The 23,990-nt window shown below is 40.9% G+C and overlaps 1 protein-coding gene and 1 long non-coding RNA gene across 6 annotated transcripts in view; one reads left to right on the forward strand and one right to left on the reverse strand.

The window, feature by feature from the left end:
* Window positions 1-12,282, forward strand: part of LOC142072955 (uncharacterized) — a 94,047-nt gene extending 81,765 nt beyond the window's left edge. The window contains exons 2-3 of the long non-coding RNA XR_012669581.1: window positions 9,181-9,287; window positions 11,881-12,282. This is a non-coding gene — a long non-coding RNA (uncharacterized LOC142072955). The remainder of the gene's footprint in view (window positions 1-9,180; window positions 9,288-11,880) is intronic.
* The window catches only part of SHROOM1 (shroom family member 1), a 74,187-nt gene extending 50,871 nt beyond the window's left edge, over window positions 1-23,316 (reverse strand). Inside the window, exons 1-4 of one of the 5 annotated variants that reach the window (XM_075131307.1) lie at window positions 23,119-23,316; window positions 19,789-19,887; window positions 9,713-9,883; window positions 2,216-2,379 (exon numbers count right to left, since the gene is read on the reverse strand). The gene's annotated coding sequence lies outside the window, so the exon portion shown is untranslated. The remainder of the gene's footprint in view (window positions 1-2,215; window positions 2,380-9,712; window positions 9,884-19,788; window positions 19,888-23,118) is intronic. The other 4 variants (XM_048861594.2, XM_048861595.2, XM_048861598.2 and 1 more) reach the window with 4 other exon arrangements.
* Between the last annotated feature and the right edge of the window lie 674 nt (window positions 23,317-23,990).

The following is a 23,990-nucleotide window of genomic DNA, read 5'->3' on the forward strand; positions in this document are numbered from 1 at the left end:
GTTAATTTGAGATTTTTCTGGAAGCAGCAATCCAGGCTCTTTAAAAAAAATAAAATAAGTCACAAACTACCAAAAATCTGTCTCCAAACAGCCACAATTTATTACCAGTAATTTTCAAGCACCTACAAAAGGGATGACTGACTTGTCAAAGCTTTGCAGACACAAAGACCGAGATCCTCAAAGCTATTTAGCTTCCTAACTCCCACTGAAATCAATGACAGTTAGATGCCTACATACCTTTGAGATCTGGGTCAAAGGCCTATCCTACTCCTGGACCTTCCTGACTAAAAAAAGGAATAATATACCCAACAACCAAAGCTGGAAAACACAGAGGTGGAGCTCATCATTTTATAGTTTTAAAATCTCTCTTCTGAAAGCTTTTCAGGAGTATGCACTGACAGTCTATCCCCCAGTCAGGGAAGATGGATAGATCAGTAGTCTGGCACCATGCTGGGTCTTGGGAGAACTGGGTTCAATTCTCTGTCCTGCCATGAGCTTCCAGGTGCCCTTCAGTATGTCACTTATGGCCAGATTTTTACAGCTATAGTAACTCCTCGCTTAACGTTGTAGTTCTGTTCCTGAAAAATGCGACTTTAAGTGAAACGATGTTAAGCAAATCCAATTTCCCCATAAGAATTAATGTAAATAGGGAGGAGTTAAGTTCCAGGGAAATTTTTTTTCACCAGACAAAAGACATATATATAACACACACACACACAGAGTATAAGTTTTAAACAAACAATTTAATACTGTACACACAATGATGATTGTGAAGCTTGGTTGAGGTGGTGGAGTCAGAGGGTGGGATATTTCCCAGGGAATGCCTTACTGCTAAATTTCAGAGGGGTAGCCATGTTAGTCTGTTTCAGCCAAACCAATGAGGAGTCTTGTAGCACCTTAAAGACTAACAAATTTATTAGAGCATAAGCTTTTGTGGGCTCTGACCCGCTTCTTCAGATGTATGGAGAAGCGGGTCATAGCCCACAAACGCTTATGCTCTAATAAATTTGTTAGTCTTTAAGGTGCTACAAGACTCCCCATTGTTTTTACTGTTAAACGATGAACTAGCAGTAGGCTGAGCCCTCAAGGGTTAACACACTGTTGTTAATGTAGCCTCACACTCTACAAGGCAGCACAAATGGAGGGAGGGGAGACAGCATGGCAGACAGAGACTGAGACACACACCCTGTGTGTAGGGTGACCAGATGTCCCAATTTTATAGGGACAGTCCTGGTTTTTGGAGCTTTTTCTTACATAGGCACTTATTAGCCCCCACCCCCATCCTGATTTTTCACACTTGCTATCTGGTCACCCTACCTGTGTGTGTGTGTGTGAGTGAGTGTGAGAGAGATGGATGCACATTGCCCCTTTAAGTACTCTAAGCCCCCATCAGCTCGCTCCAAAGGGCTGCTCTTCCTGCAAGCAGTGGACAAAGCAGGCAGCTGCCAAACAGGAGCATCGAGCAATTTTAAACGAGCACGTTCCCTAATTGATCAGCAACGTAACAACGAAACAACTTTAAGTGAGGAGTTACTGTATTTCAGTGCTTTTCTTCCAGCACCAGGGATGAAGAACAGCCTCTCTGAATGGAACGAAGGGGAGCACTGGTCATAGATTCCAGTTTGTTCAGCACATGCTGTGAGCAGGAAGGCTCTGAGGGTGGACAAAGTGTTGCCTCCATGAAAAGGAACTTGAGTCTGGCTGCTCTGTCCTTTTTGGGATGGGGCTTAAAACCATTATGAATGTGACATCTGTCACTAACCCGTGATTCCCCCAGGCATTTAAGACAGGAGGGGTGCAGATCACTCACAGGCACAGGTCTGCTGCAAGAGAGACAAGACTTGAAACCTGGAGACCAAGGCATGACCCTAGCACAGGTACACAGTTGGGAACTGGGGAAACCAAAGTCTTAAAAACTAAAACCTAACTTTCTAAATATATCTTTACATGATCTAAACTAGGCAAAAAAATGGGTGCTTGCAAAAACACAGGCTCCAACCACCATCACAGGGGGTAAGAAGGAACTTCGGGGGCTCAGTGGCAGCTCCGACCCTTATACCTTTGCACAGTAGTGTGAGGCAGCAGAGGGTGCTCATGCTACCCTGATGGATGCTGCTGAGGGGAAAAAAATATCCAGCAACTGTGCACAGGATGTGCACACACCTACAGTGGAATGGACATGGGCAATCACTCGGAGAGGAACAGAATTTCCTACCTCACAGGATGTTGTGATGTGGAAACTACAGAACCTGAACCACCAAAAAAGAAAATCAACCTTCTGCTGCTGGCATCTGACTCAGATGATGAAAATGAACGTGTCGGTCCGCACTGCTTCGGATCATTATCGAGCAGCACCCGTCATCAGCGTGGACACGTCCTCTGGAATGGTGGTTGAAACATGAAGGGACATATGAATCTTTAGCACATCTGGCATATAAATATCTTGCGACATTAGCTACAACAGTGCCATGCAAAGGTCTGTTTTCACTTTCAGGTGACATTGTGAACAAGAGGCAGGCAGCATTATCTCCTCCTGCAAATGTAAATACACTGATTTGTCTGAGCGATTGGCTGAACAAAAAAATAGGACAGAATGGACTTGTAGGCTCTAAAGTTTTACATTGTTTTATTTTTGAATGCAGGTTTTTTTGTACCTAATTCTACATTTGTAAGGTCAACTTCCTGATAAAGAGACTGCACTACAGGACTTGTATTAGGTGAACTGAAAAACACTATTTCTTTTGTGAGCTACAGCTCACTTCATCGGATGCATACTGTGGAAAATACAGAAGATGTTTTTATACACACAGACCATGAAAAAATGGGTGTTTAATCACTTCAAAAGGTTTTCTCTCCCCCCACCCCACTCTCCTGCTGGTAATAGCTTATCTAAAGTGATCGCTCTCCTTACAATGTGTATGATAATCAAGGTGGGCCATTTCCAGCACAAATCCAGGTTTGGTTAGTCTCTAAGGTGCCACAAGTACTCCTTTTCTTTTTGAGAATACAGACTAACATGGCTGCTACTCTGAAAACTATTTCTTTTGTTTTTTTTACAGTGCAAATATTTGTAATAAAAAATAAATATAAAGTGAGCACTTTGTATTCTGGGTTATAATTGAATAGATTTGAAAATGTAGAAAACATCCAAAAATATTTAAATAAATGGTATGCTATGATCGTTTAACAGTGTGATTAATTGCTTGACAGCCCTAATTGCCTATTTAAAAAAAAAAAACATAAAAAAAGACTCTGGCACTTCTCAAATATTTTTCACCCAAGGATGGGAAAGTGTTTCACAAGTATTAACAAGTAAAGCCCATAACGTCTGTGTGTTAGCTCCAGTCAGTAAGAGTTACAAGTATCACTTCAGTCACTCCTGAAATGCAGCCATCTCTAAGACAGAGTGCAGTTTATCATATCGTTGTTTAGGGCAGGAAGTGAAGAAGAATGACTTTCTAGGATGCGGACACTAACCATTCCCCTGCTCTTACAAAAACTGTCACAGCATCTTCAACGATCACCAATGGTCAAGGTGTCTGTCTTGCATCTTATCCTAAAAAGACAGTACTTCCCACCACACAGCACCTGCTAACGCCCTGCAGAAGCATTGGTTTTTAGTAACAATTCAGAGGGAGTACCACCACCTTTTGAGTCATCAGCACTGTTTCCTGCAGCAGCTTGGCATTCCTGGGAGATGAACCCACCTCAGTGAACCAGGCTCAGAATTGTCAACCCCAAGGGCTCAAAAATCGTGGGTCAGGCCCTAAAGATCAAAAGATTTGCTTAAAAACACATGAGATTTTGTAAGAGTAATATATTTTAGGTTCTTTTTATTTGACTTAGGGTTTCTGACCCTTTGGGGTGCGCTCGCTTCACGTTTTCAAGCTTCTCTCTATGATCGTGACAGCTAAAAAGTAGATTTTTTTAAAAAATGAAAGCCAAGATTCTCAGGCAATCTTTTCATTCCTGCAACTCAGGCTTTAAGAAAAAACACATGAAAGTTTGCAATCAAAATTGCAAGAGCTGGCAACAATGCATGCTTACTTTGTGAACTCTGACAGGATCACAGCACCACAAGGTGATATGGCAGTATTACAACAGGCCAAAAATTGCCTCTTCAGTCTACACTATAAATCTATTACCTGAACTGTACATCTTTCGTATGTATTCTGCACTCCTACTGTGTTACTTCGAATGACACTGACATCCATTGGTAGAAGGAGCGTAGAATGTGCAATCATGGTGTACAACGGATCTAGGAGAAGAGATTTTGCCCACCGTACTAGCACTTTGCACTGAGGTAGTTCTTTATTCTGTTCTTTATTTCCGTCACCTCTGTTAAGTTTTCAATAATTATAGACATGTCAGCCAAATTTTAAGTCAAAATGACTCCTAACAACATTGAACATTTTTCCTCCTTCAACTTCACACACAACAAACTGGTTGCTACCCAGCCTGATGAAGAAGATTTTAATCAAGCATAAAGTGAAAAAGGAGCAGGTAAAGAGAATTAACAGGCCAGATGTGCACATAACAGGAGAAATTGTGAAAATAAATGAAAGAAAAAGATAATCCAATAAGTACTCTATTCAAGATATATTTCATTACCCCATAACACTCAAAATCTTATGCACACCTGGCTGTGTAACCTGCTTTAATGTATGCTCAAGAAAGCAGAACTCAAAATGAGGGTAAATGCTGCAAACACAAATACCAACCGCTACTTGTAAAAACCTTAAATCACCCATTGGGGATATTTCCTTAGAATGTTATTTTTGTTACTTGGCACCAGCAGGGCTACAGATGGCTGCTGAGAGTGTTGGCTTCGAAAACTAGGTCAGCAGATACACAAATGCAGAGTTAAAAAAAAAATTCATATTTTTCCCCAAGATCATCCAGATAACAGCAGCCTGACAGCCACAGAATAAAACTGCTGGAAAACGTCTCCTAATGACAGACATCACAGATATGGTTACACTGACTAGTGAATCAACCTAGTTAGTAGGGCGGAAAATTGAAATACTGATCTCACAGACATATTTATTCTTTTCTCATTGGAATCCTTCCTACTCGAGTTAATCCCCGATCACTGCATTAGAGCAGGAGAATGTTGTAGTTATTCAGTATTTTCTACGAATTAGTTAATGTTTGTACAGGACTTTGTAGATGTATGGCAATATTAAATGCCCATTATTTTAACAAGCCTTGCAAATGCATCATGAGCCAAATCCCAAAGGCTCTCACTAGGGTTTTAAATCATTCTTCACTCAGGCAAAGCTGCAAGGAGAGTTTGTCCCCATTAAAATAGACTAACAGACACAAAGTCTACTCACCCGATTTGACTGTAATGATGACCACAACAACAACAACGAGAATTATATTATTACAATGGTGACTAAATGCCCCCCCTTGAGATAGGGGCCCGATTTGCTAGCCACTGCACAACCATATAGGGTATGTCTGTACTCACACTAGCTCTCATCGAGCTTGTGTGCTAAAAACAATAGTAGTAGCTGGGGTAGCACTGGCAGCAGCTAGCGGTGGCGTGGACTAGCTGCCCCGAGTACTTATCCACTGGGCTCAGGCAGGTTTGTACTGAAGCATTGCTAGCCCATGTCACCACTTGTCACTGCCCCGGCTACACGAATATTCTTAGCGCTCTAGCTCAATGAGAGCTAGTGCGAGAAGGTACGAAAGCTGAGAATTACACCTCCCAGTGTAGATGTAGCCATAGAGACACACCCTGCCCTTGGACACTTTGAAGTCTAAATGGATGAAACAAAGGGTGAGAAGAGGAAGAGAGGTACGGAGAGGGGAAGTGACTTGCTCAGAGCTGGGAACAGAATCCAAGTCTCTAGACTTCCAAGAGACAGTGCTGCCTTCTTTTCCTCCTCCCTGGTGAGTATTACCCAGGCACATATGTGTAACTGAGAATAGGAGTGTGGGTTTGCAAATGCACTGAAAGTGAATAGAAGAGTTTTGACCTATAAGACCACCTAGTACTCTGGGATGAAGGCAGGGTTGCCGACTCTGCTCCTCTGGCTGGCACAATGAAACTCTTGCCAGTAAGAGGAAGGTCATCTGTGTGAGAGACAGAACTTCCCTGGGGTTGGTCAGACTGTGGAATGAACTACCCCAGGAATGAAGGACCATCATAAACCTCTCCACCTTACGCTCCAAGTGCCAGGTGCATTTGTTCACCCTGCCTTCTCTAACATAATCACATAGCAAAGTGACATTAAAAAAAACAACTTTGTAAACCAAAACACTCCACTGCATACACAATTCTTTCTCTGGGTAGAAGATGAGAAAATAAGCCACAAGAGACAGATATCAGGATGTGTCTATACAAGGGCTGGAAAGTGCTTGAGGAGATATAACTGCACTAGGTCTGATTGAAACAGAAGTATATAGGCAGCAGTATGAGTGCTGGGAGGGGCTAGCAACCCTAAGTACAATCCTGGTCGAGACCCGTACTGGGGTGACTAGACCATGACACTGTTCATGCCACAGTAGCTACTTCTATTTTTAGCTTGATCAGAGCTAATGCGGGTATCTCTTCTTGAACTGGAATTTACACCTTCCAGCTCCCGTGCAGACCTCCCCTCAGACACATCACTAAATGCATACTGGAAGGCGCTCAGATACCCTGGTAATGAGCATATAGAATAGAATAGACTGTGACAATGATTTTATGAAGTCTGCAGATTTTATGAAGTCCCTTTACCTCAGTTCATGTTCAACTGTGTTTAAATTTGGTTTTCCAAGACAACACCATTTTAAAAACTGAATTGGGTTTATCAACCAGAACATGAACACCAAATCCTTGTGTTGTTTTAAATACTTGTCTGGTACTGACGTGGTTCATGAATCTTTAAGTCTGAACAATCAAGTCATGTTTCAAAGTCCCATTAGAAAATAAAAACAAACATCACACAAGTTTCCCACATGTTCCTTTTTAAGGACATACAACTTGTGTTCTATTGAAAGCAAAAACCTAAAACTTATTCATTCTTTATTAGCTTCAGCTGGAGGGGCTGCTCATTCCGAAAACTGCAGGACAATGTTTTATACTTTAATATTAGCCCCAGAGTCCTGCCTTCATTGTTACAGAAGACAAAAAGATGAAAGAAATATTAGAAAATTTACAACTTTAGGCTGCCTTAACTACTGGTCTATAGGCAGTGGAGTAACTACTCACATTTGAAGATTATGGGTAGAAGCACAAGGTTTGGGATAGTACATATTATGGAGTTTGAAGTGATTTGGTAAAACAGAAGCCACTTGATTCATCAGGTGACCAAAAGATCAAGGACATTTAACAAATTACATTTCAGATCATCTAACCTTGAAGTTGTTGCAGCTGAGAAAGTGTAGGGTCCCTTAACTTTCCTATATGGTAGCCAATAAAGCTAATACTTACCCACAATGAGACTGCTAGAATATCATGTGCAATTCTGGATGCTATGTTACAAGAAAGATGCCAATAAATTAGAGGAACTTCACAGAGATCAATAAGAATATTAATGGATTGGGAGGGATTGGTTTATTATATATGATCAAAAGAATAAATTAGCCTAAATGATGGCTAAAGGAAAATATAACTAAGTACAAATGTTTGAAGGGCTTAAATCCTATTAAAGAGATCAAATTGTTTAAGCATTAAAATTAGTGCCATGACACTGGGCAAAGGAAAAATTTAAGCCTAGAATGTGACAAATTCCCCCTTGAGGGAACACATCATATATGAAATATCAGGCATTACATTTCATTTGATACATACTGTGAATCCAGATCATCATAATTTGTTGGAGGAAAGTGCCCTATTGCAAACAGATGTGATTTATTTGCTATATGGATAGTTTTCATTCATGCAGCACTACCTGAAGGGAGAAAGGATGAGTTTAGCCTTCATCATCCACCTGATATGGTGACTAAGGGCATAAAGATAGAACACGGTCTGAATGAAGGAGTTGCAGCTGTAGCTAAATGTGGACAGGAAATCAGACTGAAGTTCCCAGAGGAGGCAGGTAGCTTTGAAATTATATAATTTGTGATTTGCTATAATTATTTGTTGTAATTTTTAGGAAATTTCATTTTTACCTTTGGCCTCCTCAGGATGATAGCATTACGGGCCTCAACCTGCAGAGTGCTAAGAGCTTCATGTGAGGTGCTGAGACTGTCAACTCATTTTGAAGCCAATGGGACCTGACATCTCCTACTGCATCACAGGAGACACTCAACGTTTTACAGGATAGGACTGTGTAAGAGCAATGATTTTGCAGCTCTGTGTCGCCCTGTGTGAGGCAGCACCATTCAACCAAGCTGCTTCTTTTGTGGCAGCTATCTGCTAGTGTGCACTTCAGGGGCTCAGACCGATGGTGTTGGCTCTGGTCCTCCAACAAAAGGAAAAAACAGATACATGTTCCTCTGTGATTTGTTTTATTTATACTGTTTCTGTACTTATAGGGCCAAGACTTTCAGAGGGAGTTGTGTTTATTGTCACATATGCATACACAACTGTACACAAATGAACACAGACAGACTATGTGGTTCTCAATCTCTTACACTAACTAAACAGACTGTCCTACCTAATGTAACCACACAGAATCTCAGTAGTCTTCCAAACGGAGTAGAGAAAACCCCATCACTTGCGTCATTTAAAACTAGCCTAGGTGAAGGTGCAACATGGATAAGCAAATTTCTGCTCATAGCCTCAGTCCTGAACCAGTGGAACCACTGAGAGAGGTCTCTGTGGCATCCAAACCATGGCAGCAGGGATACCAAAGTAATGGCAGTTGTAGGTGTTGTGATGTGACCACTGAGCCATTGGCAATTGGATGAGATCACCAACTTGAAATGCAGTTTAGGGCTAGGTTCTGCTCCCATGGACCTCTAGGGTCAGGCCATTATTAGGTCAGAAGCAGAGACAGAACGGCCAGCCAGCTATAAGAAGCTGTTATTGCCTAAAAGTCTGTTGCCTTCCCCTCACCATACCACCTTTTCTTCTACAGATAACAGTATTATATGTCTGGGACTTAAATGTAATAATAATTCCCATTTCAGAGAGTCAATCAGGAAACATGTCTGTAGCTAAGTACTGATAAGAAACAGTATTGCAAAACTCTAATAAAACACAGTCCCTAGCAAACTGCAATCCATTAGTTTCTCTTCCAGGGAAAAGAGTGAAACAAGTAAAACAAGAGAGGGATGTTTTAGTTCCCAGGAGACAAGGACCCAGCTGAAGAGACACAACAACAGCTAAGGCCTGCTTTTGTCATCAGGTATGCATTCCTTTCTTGGTATACTAAAAAAAATAAATAAATAAAGAGGGCTTCTGTTGGTATGTTGATATAGTTACACAGCAAGGGCAGAGCCAGCTCTCTGTTTTCTCTCACAACACTCAGGCACAATGGTGTCCTTATTACAGGGAGCCTAAATAAATAATACAGCCGTCAGACATAAGAAAGGGAAGGAGCATTACAATATTAAGTTCCAAAACCAGAATGAGGGACCTTTTCCTACTGAGCAAAGACGACTTAGCCCAGTATGATTTGGAAACCCATCAACTTAGACAATGGTCTGATCTAACAGTTCTTTCACGGGCAAAAATTCCATTGTCCCAATAGGGTTACACCAATTACCCCAACTGAGGATCTGGCCCATTTGCTTGAATTCAGGGTACTGACTGAAAGCAGAAGTTACTTACCTTACATGTTTTTTTGTTGGTGCTTCCTTGACTTCAGTGGGAGTTTTGATTGTACAAAGACAGCACTATCTGGCCCAACCTTTCTCTCTTGAATGCAGATCTGACTCATTAATCTTTTGAGGACTGCGGGCATATCTTCACATTCTGCTAAGCATTCATTTGGCTGGTAGTCTGGAAAATGCCAGTTAATCATTTAAAGTTTGGAATCTCTCTGAACTTCAGAAGACATTGGGAGGGCAGAACAACATATAAATCCATTAAATTCCCCACCTGTCATCTTTGTGACCCTGACCTTTAAAATGGGATTTTGTGTGTTTAAACATTTATATTTTACTAAGAAGAATTTCTTTTTACTAACTAAAAATTTCACTGTCAGCCAAGTGCCTGATCCAGTAAGAGTTTTGAGTGCTGAAGAAATACAAGATTAAGTCCCAAGAATGTTAACTCATGGATGGTAAAGTTATAAATAATGAGGAATAAATAATATTAACAGAAAAACAAGAGACATAAGGATTTGACTTTTATGGAAATTATTTCTTACATGTCTGAAATGTAAGACACATTATAATTTGTTCACTGTATTTTTAGTTTCATAACTTAACATGTCTGAGACTAATTATATTAACAAGAGAGGGAACACTACAGTTCTGTAGGAGATAGACTGGGAAATTAAGGTTGAAAGCCTCACTTACTTTCTCATGTAATAACAGACATAATGACAGAAGATTTTATATCCAATTGACAAACCTGGCTAAACTTGTAGGTGTTATCAATTAAGTGGAAAGAAACAAGAAGGATTTGATCAGATTTAGTCCAACTACCTTTTGTGGAGGTTTATGTTTAATACATTTCAGGCAAAATTTTCAAAGAGCATGTGAAAAACTACCTGGGATTAAAAATGCTATCCAAATAATTTAAAAATTAATAAATGTATACATTTTGAAATGTAAAATTTGGCAAGGACATCTGTTAGCAGGAACAACGTGAGGTTTTTATATGTGCAAATGGATAAATATAATAAAAATCATACTTTGTACTTAAACAGCACTTATCTATATATCTTAGAGCACTTATATTACATAGGGAAATATAAATTCAGAGTTATAAAACAATTTGTCCAAATTCAGATAGTGAGTCAGTGGCAGATCTGGGAATCGACTGCATGCCTCCTAACTCCCAATCCCATGCCCTGTCTACATTGCTTCCTCCTAGACCAGGTTACTATGTTGCATACATGTTTTGTGACAACATTTTCAGAGGTCCATTAAAAATAAGCCCCAAATCTTCAGACTCAAGAGACTTAAGACCGAGGCACTCAAATCCAGATTTATGTACCGAAATAGAGGGTTTTCAGAAGTGCTGGGCAAACTCCCACTGAAATGCTATTGAAGCATTGTGAAAAGTCACACCATTTATTAGGTGCCTTAATATGGATTTAGGTACCTAATTATATATCCTGTGTCTGTGGAAGGGCTTCCATATGTTTTCCACATTCTATGGCATGAGGTCTGCCATTTGGAATATGAGAACAGCTGGGGAGAGAGGAAGGGTTGAGGAGGAATAGATACATCATTGAATCATTCTCACCCATGTAATTCTAAGCTTGGTTATGTCTCTGCATCTGTCTGCTGTGTGTGATTCCTCATCCCCTGCTGGAAAACACCATATGACTGCAACAGGAGCCAGTCTGACTGAGTAGCAGAGCTACTTGTAGAAAAAAATAACAGCTTATTTCATTCAAGATATTGTGAGCTATTCTCACGAGACTTTGGCTAAAACTATGGAAATTAGCATTGATATAATATACCTGGAGTTCTGTAAGTCATATGACTAGGTACTGCATGATTAAAAGTCTAGAATGATACAAAATTAACATGGCGCACACATGGAATGGATTAAAATCTGGCTAATTGCTAGGTCCCAAAATGTAGTTGTAAATGGGGATTCATCACAGCGTTTCTAATGGGGTCCCATAGGAAGGAATCGGTTCTTGGCCCTATGTTTTTTAACATTTTCATCAGTGACCTGGAAGAAAACAAAATATCACTGACGGATGGACACAAACATTGTGTGAGTGGGAAATAATGAAGAGAACAGGACACAGTTACAGAGCAATCTTGATTACTTGGTAAACTGGGCACAAGCAAACAATTTGTGTTTTAATACAGGTAAATGTAAATCTAGGAACAAAGAACGTAGGTCATTCTTACAAGGTGGTGGACTCTATCCTGGAAGGAGTGACTCTGAAAAAGATTTGAAGGTCATCGTGGACAGTTAGCTGAACATGAGCTTCCGATGCAACATCATGGCCAAAATGGCAAGTGAGATCCTTGGATGCATAAACAGGAAAATCTTAACAGGCAGAGAGGTTATTTTACATCTGTTTTTGGCACTGGTGCAGCTGCTGCTAGAACATTGTGTCCAGTTCTGGTGTCCACTATTCAAGAAGGATGTGGATAAATAGGAGAGGGTTCAGAGAAGAGCCATGAGAATGACTGAAGGACTAGAAAACCTGCCTTATAGTGATAGGCTCAAGGAGAGAAGGTTAAAAGGTGACTTGATCACAGTCTACAAACACCTACATGGGGAACAAATATTTAATAATGGGCTCTTCAGTCGAGCAGAGAAAGGTATAACAGGATCCATTGACTGGAAGCTAAAGCTAGACAAATTCAGACTGGATATAATGCATACATTTTTAACAGTGAGGGTAATTAACTGTTGGAACAATTTACCAGGTTCATGGTGGATTCTCTATCACACCCAATTTTTAAATCAAGATTAATAAAATAAAAAGATGCTTAGTTCAAAAGGAATGATTTGTTTTCAAAAGTTCTATGGCCAATCTTATACAGAAGGTCAGACTAGATGAGCACAATGGTCCCTTCTGGCCCTGGAATCTATGAAACTGGGTTAAATTCAGGGCAATCACATGTGTTGTGAACAAACGAGATTTATATTTGTTCTTACAAAAAAAAAAAAAAGAAAAGATAAATATCTGTCACTCTTTTCTGTGGGGAATTGAAAGTAGTTTAGTATCTGTCACCCCTTCTATCTTTTGCCTCTCTGCTGAGGCTACAAAAGGGAAACCAGTTGTTATAGTGGCTTTTCCTAATCCCCTGTCCATCCAGTCTTTATTCATAAAAGTATGCTGAACACTTGGGACAAAGTTCTCCTTTCAAAACAGATTTACTGTGACATTCTTAGTACCTTTTCCAGACCTGAAGAAGAGCTCTGTGTAAGCTCGAAACCATGTCTCTCTTACCAACAGAAGTTGGTGCAATAAAAAGATATTACCTTACCCACATGTCTCTAAATTACACACACACTTGCAAGAACAAAAGCACACAAGCTCAGGCTGTTGCCAGGGTCCATGGCAGAAGGCTACCCTGACTAGCTGCATAGCTGACTACCCTGAAAACATGCAGAGATCTGACTCCACAGGGCCTATAGCAAGAATCATGTAAGGGTAAATGAGGGATGGTACACATTCTTATGCAGCAATACTCATCACCCTATGGCCTCTGCACACAGACTCCTGAGTATTTGACTCCTACCCTTAGGGGAAGAGATTGCACCAGGGAACATGTTATGCAGAAGGTCAGATTAGATGATCTAATGGTCCCTGCTGAACCTGTGGTGGAGTTTGTAAGAGAATAGGGGGCTTGGCCTTTACAGGTTTAGATAGCAAGACAGACTCTAGTCTTTTGGATGGATGTATTTCTGCAGGCTATTCGCAGCTGGAATTTGGACTTTTTTGGCAGCACACCTGGGCATGTTTGGCACCCATTTGGGCAGAATCACACCTGTTTTCAGAATGTGGCCCATAATGTAATTTTCATTCCATGAACTCCAAAGGAAGTCCAGGCATGGAAGAAGTGCAGACATTCACCTTGTAGCTAAGAGATCTATATGTGGATCAGAGCGGAGCCTTCACATTGCAATCAAATTGTCTTACAAAAGAGTCATATAAAATGGCCTTCTTCAGCAGCAGAGAGGGATTTGAAGGAGGGAAGTATGGACAGGTGCAAATTAAACATTTGCCATTAGCAGAAAGACCACACTATTTGTGGATTAGACAAAAACATGAATAGTATGAGCTCAGCTGATCTTTAATTGGAAGGGCCCTTAAACATAAATCCCCCAATAATGTGGAGCATGTGCATAGAGCTATTGTGGGGAATGAGTAGAGAATCTTTTAGGACTCAGTGGAACAAATATTCCTGATGCAAGCTGAGCTGTTAGTTTTTGAAATTCTCATTTGTCATGCAGTATAGCAGAGAGTTTATGTTCTCTTGAGATATCACACAGCTGATTTTCTGGAGCGTGCCAAAGTGGGGTGGGTACCGCATACCATAGTCTGGATGAGTCTCCTTATCAGACCAGCTGGATATTGGCAATATCGTTTCCTTAAAAGATTTACAAATGTGAAGAGCCAGTGAGGTCTGTTTGGAAAATTTAGAAAAGGGTTGTTTCTCAGAACCCCTGTTTGTTCAATGGGATAGTGTCAATGATATACAAAGCAGCAGAGAATCTTTCATTCTTGTTTCTTTGCAAAATACTATCTTAACTGGGTCATGCTGACTAGTAGCATTTTAGACTGCAAAACACCGATCAATAGCAATAAAACTGAATCAAAAACCCCTCAGATGAACACCACACACTTGGACAGCAGTCAGAAATCCAAACTCAAATTTTACAGATTAAACATAGGCTTATAATGGGTCAAGCCAAAATTCTGGGCCCCAAACCCCTAAATTCTAGAGCCTTCAAGAATTTCTGATCTGAATTTTGTGGCTTGATGCTATCTCTATTACCTAGGCCATGGCAGAGGCAACCTTAATTCTGGCATTTCTTAACTTCTGAGTGCTTGACTTTGCCATCTTAATAATATTCTCTTGACGTGGATTTTGTGTGTGTAATATATAGTAGTACACACACCCACACTCTTTAAAAAAAAAAAAAAAGAGTACTTGTGGCACCTTAGAGACTAACAAATTTATTTGGGTATAAGCTTTCGTGGGCTAAAATCCATTGCATCAGATGCATGCAGTGGAAAATACAGTAGGAAGATAGATTAGATAGATAGAACATGAAAAAATGGGTGTTGCCATACCAACTGTAACAACTGTAACTGTGAAGTTTTGGAATAGCCTTCCGAGGGAAGTAGTGGGGACAAAAGATCTATCTTGCTTTAAGATTAAACTCGATAAGTTTATGGAGGAGATGGTATGATGGGATAACATGGTTTTGGTAATTAAATATTCATGGTAAATAGGCCCAATGGCCTGTGATGGGTTTTTAGATGGGGTAAGATCCAAGTTACCCGGGAAGGAATTTTCTGTAGTATCTGGCTGATGAATCTTGCCCATATGCTCAGGGTTTAGCTGATCGCCATATTTGGGGTCGGGAAGGAATTTTCCTCCAGGGCAGATTGGAAGGCCCTGGAGGTTTTTCGCCTTCCTCTGTAGCATGGGGCACGGGTCACTTGCTGGAGGATTCTCTGCTCCTTGAGGTCTTCAAACTACAATTTGGGGACTTCAATAGCACAGATATAGATGTGAGGTCTTTTTTAGGAGTGGTGGGTGAAATTCTGTGGCCTGCATTGTGCAGGAGGTCAGACTAGATGATCATAATGGTCCCTTCTGGCCTAAATATCTATGAATCTATGAATCTATAACACCAATCAATTAAGGTGGGTTATCATCAGCAGGAGGGGGGGGACTTTTGTAGTGATAATCAGGATGGCCTATTTCAAACAGTTGACAAGAAGGGGTGAGTAACAGTAGGGGGGAAATTAGCATGGGGAAATAGGGTCATTACACAAAGTAAAAACATCCACTCCCAGTCTTCATTCAAGCCTAATGTAATAGTGTCCAGTTTGCAAATTAATTCCAATTCTGCAGTTTCTCATTGGAGTCTGTTTCTGAAGTTTTTTTGTTGGAGAATTGCAACTTTTAGGTCTGAAATTGAGTGACCAGGGAGGTTGAAGTGTTCTCCGACTGGTTTTGGAATGTTCTAATTCTTGATGCCTGATTTGTGTCAACCTCAGCCTGGACCATTCCACACAAGAGATCCACTTCCTGGACACGACAGTGCTAATAAGCGATGGCCACATAAACACCACCCTATACCGGAAACCTACTGACCGCTATTCCTACCTGCATGCCTCCAGCTTTCATCCAGACCACAAATCACACGATCCATTGTCTATAGCCAAGCTCTAAGATACAGCCAGCCGCATTTGCTCCAATCCCTTAGACAGACACCTACAAGATCTCTATCAAGCGTTCTTACAACTACAATACCCATCTGCTGAAGTGAAGAAACAGATTGACAGAGCCAGAAGAACACCCAGAAGTCACCTGGGTCAGGACAGGCCCAACAAAGAAAATAACAGAACGCCACTAGCCGTCACCTTCAGCCCCCAACTAAAACCTCTCCAACGCATCATCAAGGATCTACAACCTATCCTGAATGACGATTCTTCACTCTTACAGATCTTGGGAGACAGGCCAGTCCTCAATTACAGACAGACCCCCAACCTGAAACAAATACTCACCAGCAACCACACAACAAAAACACTAACCCAGGAACCCACTAATCCTTGCAACAAAGCCAGTTGCCAACTCTGTCCACATATCTATTCAAGGGACATCATCATAGGACCTAATCACATCAGCCAAACTATCAGAGGCTCGTTCACCTGCACATCTACCAATGTGATATATGCCATCATGTGCCAGCAATGCCCCTCTGCCATGTACATTGGCCAAACCGGACAATCTCTGCTCAAAAGAATAAATGGACACAAATCAGACATCAAGAATTATCAAAAATAATTCAAAAACCAGTCGGAGAACCCTTCAACCTCCCTGGTCACGCAATTTCAGACCTAAAAGTCACAATTCTCCAACAAAAAAACTTCAAAAACGGACTCCAATGAGAAACTGCAGAATTGGAATTAATTTACAAACTGGACACCATCACATTAGGCTTGACTAAAGACTGGGAGTGGACGGGTCATTACATAAAGTAAAAACAATTTTCCCATGCTAATTTTCCCCCCTACTGTTACTCACCCCTTCTTGTCAACTGTTTGAAATGGGCCATGCTGATTATCACTACAAAAGTCGTCCGTCCCCCCCCCCGCTGATAGTAGCCCACCGTAATTGATGGGTGTTGCCATACCAACTGTAACGAGACCAATTTTTTCATGTTCTCTGTGTATATATATCTTCCTACTATATTTTCCACTACATGCATCTGAGGAAGTGGGTTTTAGCCCACAAAAGCTTATGCTCAAAGAAATTTATTAGTCTCTAAGGTGCCACAAGTACTCCTCGGTTTTTTTTGCTGATACAGACTAACACAGCTACCACTCTGAAACTCTTTTCAAAGTTGTCATAAAATATGCCTAAATTCTTTTCAAGTTAATAAACTCTTCATACAACAAAATTTCATGACAGTTAGGATTTCTTGGCTTGTAACATAGAGGCTAATTTTCTTCATCTTATCGTTGTCATCTAAGGGTAGTTCTTTCAATGCTGTGGGGAGGGACGGTCATATTTTAAATTAATTTAATACAAATCTGCAACAATGGAATGCATGTGGTCAAGTTAACCTAATTTGTGTATGAGAGGAAAATGAGGTATCAGTTATATAATACCATACGCATGGTCTTACACTGTGCGGCATACAGAATTTATATTTTCTATCTTATGATATCACCCAAGAGCATATATCGAACTGAACTGGGGCATTATAAAAAAAATTTAAATGCTGTTTTTTATAATTGTTTATTTGTAATTCTAGATTGATTTGGACTGAACGACCATGACAGCTTGGAACCTAAAATAGTGGGCCAGATCCAGGGCTGCTGTAAATAGATGTAACTCCATTCACTTCCAGTTTACACCTGCTGAGGATCTGGCCCAACTCTCAACATATGGAACTATTTAATGCCAAAAATGCAAACACTTTAAGGCCATAACATTACCATCCTGCTGCCAGTCAAAGATTTTCCAGACCACCAGAAAACGTGCTGATCAGGCTATTTATAAAGCACTGGAACGTGTTAATTTTTTTTTAAAAAAATGGATTGCTTTTGCCACAACAGAGTTAACATTTCATTGTTCTCGTTTTGTTTTTTAAACTTCTTATTAAGGCAAAGTTACAATACAATGTTAACAGACTACACTGGATCAAGTTCTGTACAAAGGATTCTGGCCTGCTGGCTGGGGAGCCCTCTTCCTCAGAGTATGGCAGAAAGGGTGACCACATTTCTAAATATCTATGTAACTCTGAGGTTCTCCTGGACACCTCGGGAATGGAGGTTATCCGTAACTCTGAAATGTCTGTATCTCTGAACAAGACGTTATGGACTTCAGCTGTGGGGAAGGTGGGGTGTCAGGGTTTGTGACCCTCTGGAGCACCAGGGCTCAGAGCTTTAGATCTGGGGGAAGTGCTGGTGCTCGGGGTTTCAACCCCACAGCGCCGTTCCTGGCTTCTTCCTCATGAGGGGTGCCAGGGTTTAGGGCTTCAGCCCCATGTCTCCATTCCCGATTGAAGCCCTGTGAAGGGGCACTGGGGCTCAGGGCTCCCCATGGATCTGCTCCCGATTTCAGTGGGAGGCATCGGAGCCTGGAGCTTTAGCTACGGGGGGAGCGCTGGGGCTGAAACCTCCCGCGGAGCTGAAGCTCTGAGCCATGGTGCTCCCGAAGGTTAGAAGCCCTGGGGACCCTGAGCCTCACCCCCTGCCCAGAGCCCTGACCCCCCCAAATCCACCCTGCGGCTGCAGTCCTAATCCCCACCCCCGCAGCTGAAACCCTGAGCCCCAGGGCCACAGGCGCAGACTTCCTACAGGCCCTGGGGTGCTCAAACCCCCCACTCCACCCCAGACTCCAACCCCCACTTGACCCCTTCCCCTAAACCTCCACCCTGCCCTGCCTCTTCTCACCACCACTCGCCCCCACCCTGCCTCTTCCCCCCCTGTGAGCGCACCCCATCCCCACTCCTCCCCCCAGTGCCTCCTGCACACCGCAGGACAGCTGATCACGACAGGCGGGTGGCACTGGGAGAGTTGGGCGGGGGGGGGGGGGAGCTGGCTGTTGGTAGGGGCTGAGCACCCAAAATTTTTTTTTCCCCGAGGGTCCTCCAGCCCTGGAGCACCCACAGAATCGGTGCCTGCCCAAGGCTAAAGCCCCGAGGCAGTAAAGTATTTGCTTGTGTGTGTGTATGTATCTGTCTGTCTACACTGCTGCCTGATTACTTCCAATTCCAGAGGATGTCTGGTTGACCGGAAAATCCATAATTCTGGTATTCGTATCAGAGTACTTGGTGTGAAGGCTTTTCCATCACAAAGACAGTCCACATTTCATGTTATACCACAATTCCATAGGAGGAGGGGGGGGTCACACAATTCCAATAATCATAGAAACATAGGGCTGGAAGGGACCTCAAAAGATCATCTAGTCCAGCCCCTCCACTGAAGCAGGATTAAGTACACCTAGACTATCTGTGACAGGTGCTTGTCTAACCTGTTCTTAAAAATTTCCAATGATAGGGATTCTACAACCTCCCTTATAAGTCTATCCCAGATCTCAACTATCCTTGTAGTTAGAAAATTTTCCCTACTTTCTAACCTAAATCTCCCTTGCTGCAGAATGAGCCGACTACTTCTTGTCCTACCTTCAGTGGACATGGGGAATAATTGATTGCCATCCTCTGTATAACAACCCTTAACGTATTGGAAGACTGTTATCAGGTCTCCCTTCAGTCTTCTTTTCTCAAGATTAAATATGCCCAGTTTTTTAGCCTTTGAAGATGTATATTCCCTTTCCCATATAGGGACCCAGATCAATTTCTTTGTCCTAATCCCTCTCTGATTATTTCATCTGGGTTGTTTTCTTATCAATATCTTCTTCAATCAAAATTGTGATTATATAAGTTCTAGCTTGCTCAACTGTGATTAAAGTTCTAGACAGAAGTACCTCATATCCAGATTTTATAATAAAATATTTAACTTGTAAATATTGAAAATATGGGATCTTTATATTATTTACATTATTACATACCTCCTGGTATGATTTCAAATCAGGACCCAGGAACAGCTGTCTGAATTGAGTAATCTCATTCTCAGCTCTTACCACAACGAATAATCACTCTGATATTTCCTAGAGAGAAATTTCTGATTGTTAATGCAAGTAGCTAAGAGAGAGGGCTTTGGTGACAGGAATTTAGAAAATTTGTCCAAAGCGGCTAAAATGGCCTGGATGAATGGGTGACTTTTTATTTTTGGTGACCTACATTTCTTTTTAACCCAACAGTTAATACAAATAGCTATAACTGGACCTCAGTCTTGTTCAAGTTTTACCCAGTATTTGGATGATCTACTGCTAACCCAATTGGTCATATCTTTTAACTGTGATGCATAATATAATGAAATAATAATACACCAAATTAGGGAAAGCTAGTCCACCCCATTTTGTAGGCTTATAGAAAACTTTAGAACTTTATGTTCCAGATGAATTTTAATAATGCATCCTGCCATGTTTTTAATGTCATGTCAGAGATACAAACAGGAATGCACTGAAGCAAAAATAGTAATTTTGGGAGGATATTAATCTTTACTATATCTAACTTACAGAGCCAAGAAATTTGATATTTGTTCCATTCCTCCAAGTCTTTTATTATTTTATTCCACATTGGAGGGTAATTTGCATTCAAAAGATTTTTAAAGGCCTGATCCAAAAGCCCACTGAAGTCAATGGCACTCTTTCAATGGGCTTTGATAGGCTTTGGACCAGGCCCTAAATCAGCCAGGAGGAAATGGAGAAGAAATATCCAAAGCAATTCATTTTTCACATACTATTGAAACTAATGTATCCCTATTTTCAAGAAAGTTTTACATTTCTACAGATTCTACTGTATAAATGGTGATGAAAAATGAGCAAAGAATACTGATGAACTGAAGAAGGTCAGCAGACAGGGAATGTAGGTCTCCTTAATTGTATGGTTCCCTGCTACTCTAATCAATTCTAGGTATTGGAATCAGTATTTTTGACTTGCCCTTAAAGGTTCAGATCTTACACGGCTGTAAACTGGCATGATTCCATTAATTTCAGAAGCTGATTTATACCAGCTGAGGATCCAACTAAACTCTCCTGGTGAACAAATTCAAACATTATTGAAAAGTTTATAAAGGCATTACTTACAAATAGGAAAAAAGGGTTTATGTCTATTATTTTAAAGGCCTGAAAAGTTTTCATTATCTTAACAGCAGCTCTTCCCCCACCTCCAGGGCCTTAAATTAGAAATTTGGGTCTTGTCTCCCCTAGAAAACTCTATGGCTAATTGGAGAAACAATGAAATTATGACATCAAAATACTAAAGAAGTGAAACCTAGTCACATAAATCAGAAACTGGTTTTTAATTAAGACTGTTTAAAATGTGTGAGGGATGATTAGACTTGACATTAATGATATTTCTAACCCGGGTTTTTTTCCTTTGCAGGTCACTTTTAAAGATAGTGAGCATGCTCACTGAGGATGGACTCTTCAGAGATTTTAGCTGCTAAAAATTAAAGAAGTCTCTGAGTACATGCAAACTGCAATTTTCCAAAGACTTATAACTTGGCCAATTTGGGCAGATTTTCACAAGGGACAGCAAAAAGCACACCCCTGACATAAAGACCACTTCCTGGGGAATTTCAACTTTCTGTTCCAAGGCATGGGATTACTAGATCTGTTCAAATAAAAAGTTGTCATCATTTTTTAAAAACGGGCAAAACAGAATATTTTTTTCCCTAGCCTCTTTCTCTGAAACTATTGAGCTGTTTTGGCTGAAGTTTAAAAATAAAAATAAAAGTCAATCAATCAATCAGCCTGAGGCAGACACAAGGCATGGAAAATTTCAGCCTAAATGGTTAACATTTGGCAAAGTTGTAAGCAAATGAAGATAGGGTCTTCTAATGGGAGGTATCAAGCAACCTTAATAATAGGAGGCACTACCAACCCAGCCTATAATTCTGCCTATTGTGGGCCAAATTCTGGTACCCTTACTTAGTGAGGCTACTGGTGGATTTAAAGTGTTATTCAGCATTAGAAAGATATCAGGATCTGGCCCTCTTGTACCTAAACACCAACTAATGCAAAATGACAGCCTCAGTATGCAGAATGTTCATAACAAGAGTCTTGAGTCTATAGGTTTTGCATTTTGCCCTCAATTTTTATAAATATGATCAGTTTTATGAAAGACCTGCGCAATCTTGCGTGTCTTTTCACTTGAAAAATAGGACCATTTCTAAGTGGGAGGGGAAAAAACCCACTTTCACTCAAAATGGATCTCTTTTTAAAAAATATGTACCAAGACATTTTTAAAGTTTGAATTTCAATATTTTGTTTTGACATTAAGTTTCACATCAACATGCACAATATTTGAAATTCTGGGTAGTTTCTTTTTTTTTTTTTTTTTAAATTACCAGTTTGTGAAAAAAATTGTAAAGGACAAAATAACCCACAGCTCTATTAGGAGTTGTTTTCTGCTATACCTTGTGACGAAATATTTGTTATTTCCACACAGCTCTGCTCAATCCCTGCAATACTGGCATTAAATGCTGCTATAGAGAGTTATTTCTGAGATAAGCATCTTGTTAATGGGTTTCTGCACAACAGGAACAGAAATTTTGAGGCCATTATTGCCCCTGTGATTTTTACAGGAAATAATTGTGTAGATCAAGACCTTAAAACAAATAATAAAGGTTCAAATCAGCTACTGAAAGCAGCATATAAATAAAACCACATTGTTGCTCCCCCAACATGCTGTAGTAGTAGAATTCCAGCACATTCTGAACTATAAAAGGATTCTTTTCGCTTATAAAATATAATCTCACTATATAATGTCATTTTTCTAAAACCCCCTCTGTTAACAGACAATATTACATTTTCTGATAGTGTAATTACTCGTTTAATACTGCAAAACTGATCAAAAGGCAATGCCTAGGAAACAAACCCTATTTCCACACACACTTTCTAAATTTCAGTTATATCTGTTTACAATAGGGGATGAGGACTTGGCTTATCATTTATATTCAACAGGTTGGCTTAAAACATCGATTTTCCCAAACATTCTGAAGGATCACTGAACTTCACATTATTTCATGACATCGATGGTCTTCCCCCGCCCCCATCACTAAATTCATCTAGCTCTGTAGGTTTCCGTTCACCGTCACAAAGGCAAGTTACCTCCCGAAGGGCACCCACATTTACAGCAATTAGAACCAATCAGTGCTATAAATATAGCTGGGTCATCATCATGAGCGGTCATCAGATCAGTCCCCAGCTTTGTCAACAATGATTGCAAAGACACAACAGCCCGGAGCCCTGGCCGCAAACAAGCATAATTACCTGCATCCCACGACTTGCCCAGGCTCCCTTTGTGCTTCCCGTGAGCGAGCTTGGCTTTGTCACTAGCTACTGCAGACAATGCCGCTTCCCTTGCAGTGCCAGCACGTAGCAAAGGCTTGCTGTTATTCCTTGACACAGGCAGGCTAGAAGCAACACATTAAACTCTTCCAGTTTCTGCGGTTCCCCTCGCTACTTTTAGACCGTAAAGGTAACTGGAAGGGCTCCCTGTCCAATCAGATGAAGGGAGGTGGGGTTAGAATAATGAACCTGCAGCTCTGGCGTCGGAGTAGAAGCATTTCAACATGACCCAGATCTCCTCCTGCAAAAGGGGGGAAGAAAACAGCAGCCAACACTGGGCAAAAGAATACCAGGCAATGTATGCCACTGATTACAGTACTAGTCAAGATTGAGCTGGCAGTTATAATCTTCAAGGTACAGAAACAGTATCTAGGACAGCCAGGTATTCATAACACCTTCACTGCAGAGGTGGAGCAGAGCGAAAGGGGGAACCTCCTGTGATTTGTCTTTTACTTAAGAAGCTGAGATGGATCCAAGCTAAAATCCCCAGAACTGAATGCCCCAGACTTTAGCAGTGGATCCGAAAGTTGTGGTCTAGCCCCAGCTCTGTTAAGGTGCCGTCTTAACAGCATCTAATCTGAACTTCTGCCTTCCTACAGAGATTGCTTTCCTTTTGGATGGCGGACAGTTAAGACTTAAAGGAGGAGCAGCCTCAGAATCCATAAGCTGCGCCACTTCCGTAAAAGTGGAAAAGCTTTTTATTATTATTTTTCTCTTCCCAGTCAGCTACAGATGATGCTATGGAAACTCTCCTGGATTGATTACTTCACTGACTGTTTGAAGTTACTAATAGG

This window comes from Caretta caretta, chromosome 8, assembly GCF_965140235.1.
Source record: "Caretta caretta isolate rCarCar2 chromosome 8, rCarCar1.hap1, whole genome shotgun sequence".
Taxonomy (NCBI): Eukaryota; Metazoa; Chordata; order Testudines; family Cheloniidae; genus Caretta; species Caretta caretta.